Raw genomic sequence first — 9,763 nt, forward strand, 5'->3', positions numbered from 1 at the left:
AGTCCAGACTGCTGGGTTGGAGCTTGGTAGTTTCAGATATTTACTTCTAGCTATTCCAATACATTAAAACCTAAGAGGTGTTATCTATATAGTGCATAAGAATGTCCACCAGAGTGACCTCTCGACTCCATTTGAAATCTCTCAGCCACTGAAACTATTTCGTCTCATTTTGCATCCCCCTTTTGGTCAAGAAGATAATCTCAGTCCCACGATGCCGGGTCCACATTCATCCCTGGGAGTCATATTCTGCATTGCCAGGGAGATTTACACCCCTGGGAGTCGGGTCTCACGTAGGGGGGAGGGCAGCGAGTTCACCTGTCGAGATGGCTCAGTTAGAGAGAGAGAGGGCCACATCTGAGCAACAAAGAGGTACTCAGGGGGAGACTCTTAGGCACCATTACATGCAAGTTTAGACTCTCCTTTGTGGTAATGAGCTTCATAAGGGCAAGTCCCATGCTCGAGGGCTCAGCACATCAAACCGCCAGTCCCAATGTTTGTGACAACATCAACACCAGTCCAGGTGAGGATGTCCAACACATCCACACCTTCCCCCAGATCCTTGGGGCTGGGGAGGGGGAGGCTGTAAATATATTTTTTATTATCTGCCCAAATTACTCTGGGATGTGTCACTATTTCACTCCAGCCTATACTAACCTACCGTATCTCACTCCCTATTCAAAGTTCCATGCAATTGTGGTGTTTGAACAAATCGACTGTAGAGTTGTACCGTTTAGAAAATTTAGATCCTGTGGTAACTCATTTTTAAGTTGCGTTTTTTTGATCACCTGTGAAAGTGAACATTTTGTCCTATTTGTTGACCTCCCGACTAGTCTTCCTGCTTCTACCATTGGGTCCCAGAAGTCCATTCTCAACATGGCAACCAGAATGATGTTTTTAAGGCACAAGTCAAAATTTCACTCTTCTGCTTAAAACCCTGCAACGGTTCCCCATTTCACTCGGAATGAAATAGTCCTCTTAGTGGCATCTGGGACCTCACCGTTTGGCCCCTTGTCCCCTCACTGCTGGTCTCCCACCACACCCCCCACCCCCTGCTCCTGCCACGCTGGTCTCCCCACTGTCCCTCCAGGGCACCATAGCTCCTCACGCACATATCCTCTGCCGTCCACGTGGCCAACTCGCCTGACTTGTTCAAGGCTTTGCTCGAAAGTCGCTTTCTCAGTGAGGCCTCCCCTGATCCCTGCACCTCCCATAGCCCACCTCTGGTCACCTTATCTTATTCTGCCTTTCTCTTACCACTAGTACTTATCACCTTCTAAAATACTCCATGATTCATGTGTATATTGTCTGTCTCGCCCGCTAGAATGCAAGCTCCATGATTACAGGGCCCCCTGTCTTGTTCACTGCTGTGTCCCATGAACCTAAAACTGAGTCTGGCACGTTGAAGGCGCTCAATAAATATTTGTTGAATAAATGAGTGATGAATTTCCCATTCCTATTCTTTGACTATTTTCTATTGGTACATTCATCTTTTTGGTATTGATTTATAAGGTGTAATATATTTAGCATCTGCTTCATTTTTCACTCTTTGTCATATACTGTGCAGCTAATTTTTAAAGCTTGTCATTTGCTTCGACATTTTTTATAGTTCATTGATGTCCTCGTTTTTAAGCTGTCAGATTATTAATCTTTCCTTCACGGTCTCAGACTTTATTGTTGTACTTAGAATGACCTTTCCCTTCATCAAGAATATGTAAACTTTCAATTAAATTTTCTTCTATGATTTTATAATTTCATGTCACTTTTTAAAAATATTTAACTCTTTAATCTATTTCATCTTCAGGTATGGTGAGAGTTTAGAATCTAACTTTAAAAAAAGTAAGTGACTATCCCAATATAAATCATAGATGAATTCATCATCTCTCAGTGAACCGAAAATCTGAAAGGCCACCTTTACCATACCCTGAATACTTCTATGTGTTTGGTTAGGTTTCAATTCTGTTCCATCAGTCTATCAGATCAATATTACATCAATATTGCCCAATGTTAATAATTGTGGCTTTTTAATAAGGGTTGATAACTAAGAGTGCAAGTCCCCTTTATTCTTTTGATAAAAATTATTCTTGGCTATTGTCACATATATTCTTCAAGATGAACTCTAGTTTTAATTTTTTCCCAAGGAAAACAAACAAACAAAAATCCCCCTGGGATTTGGAGAGGGATTACATTTATAGATTAATTTAGTGATGATCGACTTCTTTCCATCGAGTGTTTCCATCAGGAACATGGAATATCTATTAGTAAAGTCTTTTTTTAAATTGTTGTTCCTCAGTGAAGTTTTGTCTTATAGATGAATGCATGCATTTGGTGCTTATTTTCATGCAATAGGGCAATGGCGTTTGTGTTCCGATGCTTCTGACACGGCTCCGGGTGACCTCCACCTCCTGCGAATGTCGGACCTGGTGACTCGCTTCTAATGAGTAGAATATGGCAAAGGGGATGGAATGGGACTTCTGGGATTAGGGTGTAAAAGACTACAACTTCTGTCTCTCTCTGAGGATCCGTGGGGTAGGGAGGGGGCACCAGCCCACCAACCTCCAAGGAGCTGCCTTCTGCCAACGAGCTGAACGTGCTTGGAAGCACATCCTCCCCCAACTGAGCCTGCAGGCGAGATCCCAGCCCTGGCCGTCACCTTGACTGTGAGAGGCCATGAGACCCAGGACCCAGCTAATCCACACCTGGATTCCTGACCGGCATAAACTGTGAGATAATAATTGTTGTTGTTTTAAGCCACTAAATTTTGTTTTAATTTGTTGTGCAGCAATAGATAACTAAAAAAGCGCCTTTTTTTTTTTTTTTTTTTGGCATTGTATTTCCTAACAGGTTATTAGGAAAGGGAAAAGCTATTAAATTTTTTATACTTATTTTATAACCAATCACTTTATGAAACTCTTCTATTCTGATAATGTTATATTTATTTTCTTGTTTTTTTAGGAAGACAATCATTTGCAAATAATTATAATTCTTCTCTTCTTTTCTAATTTTTTTCTGTCTAATTGCAATAGCTAGGATCTTTAGAACAATGTTAACTAATAAGATAGTCAAAATCTTTGTGTATTCCCAGATTTAATAGGAATGTTTCTTGCATTTCACTCTTTTTGACCCTTCGTTTGAAATTTAATATTTTTTATTATGTGAAATAAGTATATTTTGATTTCCAGTTTAATAGAGCTTTAAAAAAAATTCAGGAATGGATGTTGAAATTTACCAAACATCTGTCCAGCATGTAAAATGATCTTTTTCTCCTTTGACCTGGTGCTGTGGTAAATCAGTTTACTGCAGTTCTAAGGGAGAATCATCCATACATTACGGGAATGTTTGCTCATGGTGTATTCTTTTAATATATTGTTGGACTCACATTGGACTTATTCTGATTAAATCTTTATTAGGACTCTATGTGCGTATAAATGAAATTGGTGGTATGACCTGCTCATTCATTCTGTCTCTCTCTCTTTGTGCCATTTGCCAGGTTTTAGTGTCTGGGTTATTCTGGTCCTGCAGAAAGAATTGGGAGTGTGTGTGCCAAGATTCTGGCAAGAAACATAATTCACCCAAGATGGTTTAACTGAAAGAGATTTTCATGAAGGACTCCTTATGGAAGGGAACAAATGAGGGAGAGTGGGGCACCAGGGACTCGCATTAAGGGGTAACTGTTCCATCCCTAGGGTTGCAGGGAAGGGGGGGGAACCAGTGTGCCCAGAGCCCAGAGAGAGCTGGAACTTGGGAGAAGAGGTCAGGGCAAGAGCTGAGGTTGTGGAGGGACACAGCTATTGCCACTAAAGTGGAGAGAGAGCAGGGAGGATACACAGAATCTTCTCTCCTCCTACCCGCCAGTCCCCTGCCTGTGCCTCCCATTGTCAGAACCCAACCCAAAGCTGGAAAGCCAGGGAGCCTAGTGGAATGCAGTTTGCAGGGCTCAGTCTCCTGGGGCACAGGGTAAGGCGGGGAAGGATGGGGGGTGGGGTGGGGTGCTGGTTTGGATGTATTATGTCCCCCTAAATGCCATTATCTTTGATGCAGTCTTGTGTGGGCAGGAAACATATTGGTATTGATCGGGTTGGAGACTTTTGATTGGATGTTTCCGTGGAGATGTGATCACTCAGTTGAGGGCAAGATCTTTCATTGGATAATTTCCATGGAGGTATGACCCTGCCCATTCAGCATGGGCCTTAATTAGTTTACTGAAGCACTATGTAAGCTCAGACAGAAGGAGCAAGCTTGCTATGGCCAAGAGGGACACTTTGAAGGATGCACAGGAGCTGAGAGAGCAGCTGCAGATGAGAGACAGTTTGAAGGTGGCCGTTGAAAGTAGACTCTTGTTCCGGAGAAGCTCAGAGAGGACAAACACTCCAAGAGCAACTAAGAGTGACATTTTTGAGGAACTGCAGCCTAGAGAGGAACGTCCTGGGAGAAAGCCATTTGGAAGCCAGAACTTTGGAGCAGAAGCCAGCCACATGCCTTCCCAGCTAACAGAGGTTTTCCGGACACCATTGACCATCCTCCAGTTAAGGTACGCGATTGTTGATGTGTTACCTTGGACACTTTATGGCCTTAAGACTGTAACTGTGTAACCAAATAAACTCCCTTTATTTATAAAAGCCAATCCATCTCTGGTGTTTTGCATTCTGACAGCTTTAGCAAACTATAACAGGTGGCAAGGAGGGTTGGAGGGGTAGGAGTGCATCACCAGCCTGGGCAAGTTGTGAATCTTTTTCTATGTTTGGAATCATTCAAATAGCAATCATTCTGAATAGACTTCCTTTTAAAATTATCTGGACCTAACAGCTTTCTTGTAGGTACTGATTGAAAACCTTAAAGTATGTTTTTTTAAAAAAGTATTTGTATATTCAGATACTCAGATTTTCTTTTCACCATTGAGTCAATTTTGATCATTTATATTTTCCTAGCTAAACCATGTATTTCACTGAGAGTTTCAAATTTAATAAATAGAATCAGACCTTGGTAGTCACTTGTATGCTTTGAGACCATTCATTATTTGGGAGAGCAGGCTAATAGACTGTGGCGTATATATTTTCTGTGTTCTGAAATGTGTTTAATTTTTCTAGGTTGCTTAATATATGGTATACATGTACTTTTAAAAGGCTTTACTTAAAAAGGTATCTTCTGTATTTTTAGGATGTTGAAGTTTATAATGGGTATATTAAATCAACCACATTAATTATATTTTTTGCCTTATTTATTTGAATGGGTTTCACACTTCAATATGCAAAAGAACCACCCATGGAATTCATAAACGTGGATTTCTTGGCCATATTCCTGGATATTTGGATTCATGGTTCTGCATCCCAGATGATTCTGATATGGCCATGCTTTCATTCACACTCTCCTGTGTCCTTGTCAGGAAATAAGCTTCTCCTGTCAAGTAATAAAAATAAATGTGCTAAAATGCTGAACTGCCATTGCTTTTCTTAAATTTCCTATGCTGCTAAATCTTTTTATTTTACATTCCAGCCTACATTATTTATTACATAAAAGCTCACTACTTCCAAATGTCCCCGCAATTCCCCTCCTGGGTATACTCAAAAGAATTGAAAAAAGTTGTTCGAACAAATCCTTGTACGTGAATGTTCGTATCAGCCCTAGTCACAATAGCCAAAAGGTGGAAACCACCCAAACGTCCATCCGTGGATGAATGGATAAAAATGTGGTATATCCATAAAAAGGAATACAGTCCTGACACATGCTACAACTTTGAAATACTACGCTAAGTCAAAGAAGTCATACTCAAAAGGTACATATTGATGATTCCATTTATAGGAAATATCCAGAATAGGTAAATTCACAGAGACAGAAAGCAGGTGGCTAGGTGGCTAGGGGCTTGGGAGAGAGGGGAATAGGGACAGCTAGCTTAACAAATATGAGGTTTACTTTTGGGGTGACGAAAATGTTTTGGAACAAGAAAGGGGATGGTTGCACGACTTTGAGAATGTACTAAATGCCACTGGATTGCATACTTTAAAATGGTGAATTTTATGTTATGCAAGTAAATAAAATGCTAAAAAAAAAAGAGGTATGTAAAGCAAAAACCCCACAAGAACCCACAAATAAATAAAACACACGTGTGTGCTCTTTACTTTTGTATCTTTTTTCCATTTAAGGATTTTTGCCTTAAATTCCATTCTTTCTCAGATTAATCTTGAAACCACTCTTTTTAGAAACAGATTTCTGAGGTATAATCCACATACTATACAATTAAACTATTTTAAGTGTACATTTGAATGAATTTTAGTATATTCACAAAATTGTGCAACCATCATAATCTAATTTTAGAACATTTCTCCCATCCTAAAAAGAAACCTCATGCCCATTTACAATCACTCCCCATTTTCCCCTTCCCCCAGCCCCTGACCATCACAAGTCTACCTCTGTCTCTATAGATTTGCCTTTCTTGGATAGTTCGTACAAATGGAATTATATAATACGTGATCTTTTGTGTCTGGCTTCTTTACACTGAGCATAATATTTGTGAGGTCCATCCATGTTGTAGCATGTGTTAGTATTTTGTCCCTTTTTATTGATGAATAGTATTTTGTTATATAGATATCCACATTTTGTTTATCCATTCATCAGCTGACGAACATTTGGGTTGTTACTGCTTTTTGCCTATTGTGAATAAGGCTGCCATGAAACTTCTGTGTAAGTCTTTGAGTTGATATATGTTTTTGTTTCTCTTGTATAGCTATTCAGGATTGGGATTTCTGGATCATATGGTAAATTTACGTTTAACTTTCTAAGAAATCGCCAAGTTGTTTTCCAAAGTGGCTGTACCCTTTTACACTCCTACCAGCAATGTATGAGGAGGGTTCCAATTTCTCTATGTTCTCATGATCACTTTTATTGTGTCTCTTTGATTATAGCCATCTTAGTGATGAGAAATGGTAGATCCTTGTGGCTTTGATTTGCATTTTCCTAATGACTAGTGATGCTGAGCATGTTTTCATATGCTTATTGGTCATCTGAATGTCTTTTTTGGAAAAACGTCTAATCAAATCCTTTGCCCATTTAAAAAATTGGGTTATTTGTCTTTCTGTGTTGAGTTGTAAGTGTCTTTTATATATTCTGGATACAATCCCTTTCTGAATATATGATTGGCAAATATTTTCACCCATTCTTTGGTTTATCTTGTCATTTTATGGATGATGTCTTTTGAAAGAAACCAGTTTTCAAATCTGTACTTGCCTAATAAATCTCTGCACTTCTTCCCTGGTGATTCTCAGGTGCTTTAAGTAGGTCTCTTTTAGAAAACAAAGTTTCTTATTGCTTTTTGAGTCAATCTGAGAAATTTTGCATTTTAATAGTAAAGTTTAGCCCATTTACATTTATTTTATAGAAGATATGTTTGGATTTGCTTCTGTTGTTTGATTTTATTCTTCTCTGTGTGTGTGTGTTTAAATCTCCTTGTGTGACTATGTCATTGGTTTTGTGCATTTGTTTGTTTTGCCTGTTTTGATATGGACTAGGTCTTGTTTCTTTTCCTTTTTTTTAAATTTTCTAGTTACCTGGAAAATAAACTTAAAAAAATGTAATAGTGGTTATAAGTCATTTTACAGGAAGAATTATAGTGCTTGAATATACCACTTTGCTTTATATATCAAGAATTAAATACACCTTTTATAACCTTCCATTCCTCCCTCCCCACGTTTCAATTTTTGTGGGAGTAATCTGGGATTTTATTATTGATACTATGCTAATAATACTGGAGTAATATATTTCTACATTATATATCTCGAGTGTTATTTCTGAAATTTACCTTCTGTTTATCTCTTGTCTGCGGGACACTGATTACGTGCTTTGACTTGGCGGGCCTGGGCTGGGGGAACTGATCAGCCCCTGGGGAGGGTGGTGGGCACGGGCGACAGCGCCCTCCACAGCCCCCCGGGCCTGGGAAAGTGAGGCCGGAGGCAGGCCCCATTTTCTCACCCAAAATACTACTGTTGGGAGAGGCTTGCCGGAGGGAACCGCCTTTTCCCCACCCCCTTATCTCGCCTGGACACTCCCCATTGCCAGAGCAACTCCCCCACCGTCAGTGCGCATGCGCAGTTACCAAAACAACTCCCGCCCCTTGTCTATCAACCTCTGCGTCCTCTCTGAACCAATCCAAGCCTTCGACCTCTACAGCTACCCCGCCCTCTAATCGCCCAATATAAGCTTGTGCTCTCGCCTAATAAAGCTCTCTCGCTCTCTTAGTTTTCTTCTATGACCCTAAAAGAACCGTGTCCCGCCTGTTCCTTTCTCGCCGCCCTCCACACCTTGCACGCCTCCCGCCGGGGACCTGGCCAAGTCCCCCGCCTCGCCCTCGCCTCCGGGAAAGAGCCCCCGCCGCCGGTACCCTCAGAGCAAGCCTGGGAGCCTAGGATTTAGCAACCGGCCGCCACCCTCCCCCAGATGAGTCAACTGCGACCGCAACTGGCGCCCAACGTGGGGCGCGACCTCTCCACGCAGCGATCCAGTACACCACCCGCTCGCCCGGACGCCTCTCCAGCTCCCCTTCTCCTCGCCTGCAAGGTAAGGGCCGCCTCTCCTTCGCCGCTCCCGGAGCCGCTTCTCCCTCGCCGCTCCGCGTTAGGGGCCGCCTCTCCCTCGCCGCTCCGCGTTAGGGGCCGCTTCTCCCTCGCCGCTCCGCGTTAGGGGCCGCCTCTCCCTCGCCGCTCCGCGTTAGGGGCCGCCTCTCCCTCGCCGCTCCGGAGCCGCTCCTCCCTTCCCCAATTATCCCGGCTGCCTCTCGTCCTTTTCTTCTATGTCCCCCATTCCTTCTGACACTCTTCCTCCAGTAGCTCTCCCTCTTCCCCTCCATTACTTTGCTGTAGTCCTTTGTGTCTTTGTTTCTTTGTTTGGCGCCGTGTACCTCTTTGCAACCGCCCCCCCAGACTGCTCCAAAATGGCGAACTTCCTCCTTCTTCTTCTACTGAGGGGAGGAAGTGCTCCAGTGATGACGTCAGCCCTAAGCCCTGCCGGACCTTTCACAGGGCGGAGCTAGTCCGCCATCTTACGCCTTAGGCCCCGCCCTTTCACAGGGCGGAGTTAGTCCGCCATCTTATGCCTTAGGCCCCGCCCTTTCACAGGGCGGAGTTAGTCCGCCATCTTGTGCCTTGGACCCCGCCCTTTCACAGGGCGGAGTTAGTCCGCCATCTTATGCCTTAGACCCCGCCCTTTCACAGGGCGGAGCTAGTCCGCCATCTTGTGCCTTGGACCCCGCCCTTTCACAGGGCGGAGCTAGTCCACCATCTTGTGTCTTAACCACGCCTACCGCGCCGCCATCTTGCGACGTTTGGGGCCTCCCACTTCCGCCTCCCCCTTCGACAAGCTCCCCCTCGGAGCCGCTACCGGCAGCTGCCGCCGCTCCTCCCACCCTGCCGACTAACAACCCCTGGCTGCCTTCTACACCTCAAGGCAACCCTTAGGACAGCGCTGCCCCTGCCCCCACCCCTGTGCCAGGCCCTCTGCTTTGGGTGCACCCTGCTAAAAGCCGGCTTAGCAAAATTTGCCCCGCAGTGCGGCTCTGAATCAGCCTAGCTTCAGATCTAGTCACCCTGGCTGTTCATGTATTTGGAGCGCCGCCGGAAAAAATTGTTTGGCCCCTGGACGCAGGCCAAACCCGCCTGCTTATACGTGACATGCAAATCCTCTTAGAAGGATTTCAGGGGGAATTCAGCTGCCACTATCCTAGCCATCGACTGTTACAGGGGCTCGCCAAGCTTCCCTTCCGCAGCCCCTTCCATCTTTT

Source organism: Choloepus didactylus, chromosome 4 (genome assembly GCF_015220235.1).
Source record: "Choloepus didactylus isolate mChoDid1 chromosome 4, mChoDid1.pri, whole genome shotgun sequence".
In the NCBI taxonomy this organism is placed as follows: domain Eukaryota; kingdom Metazoa; phylum Chordata; class Mammalia; order Pilosa; family Megalonychidae; genus Choloepus; species Choloepus didactylus.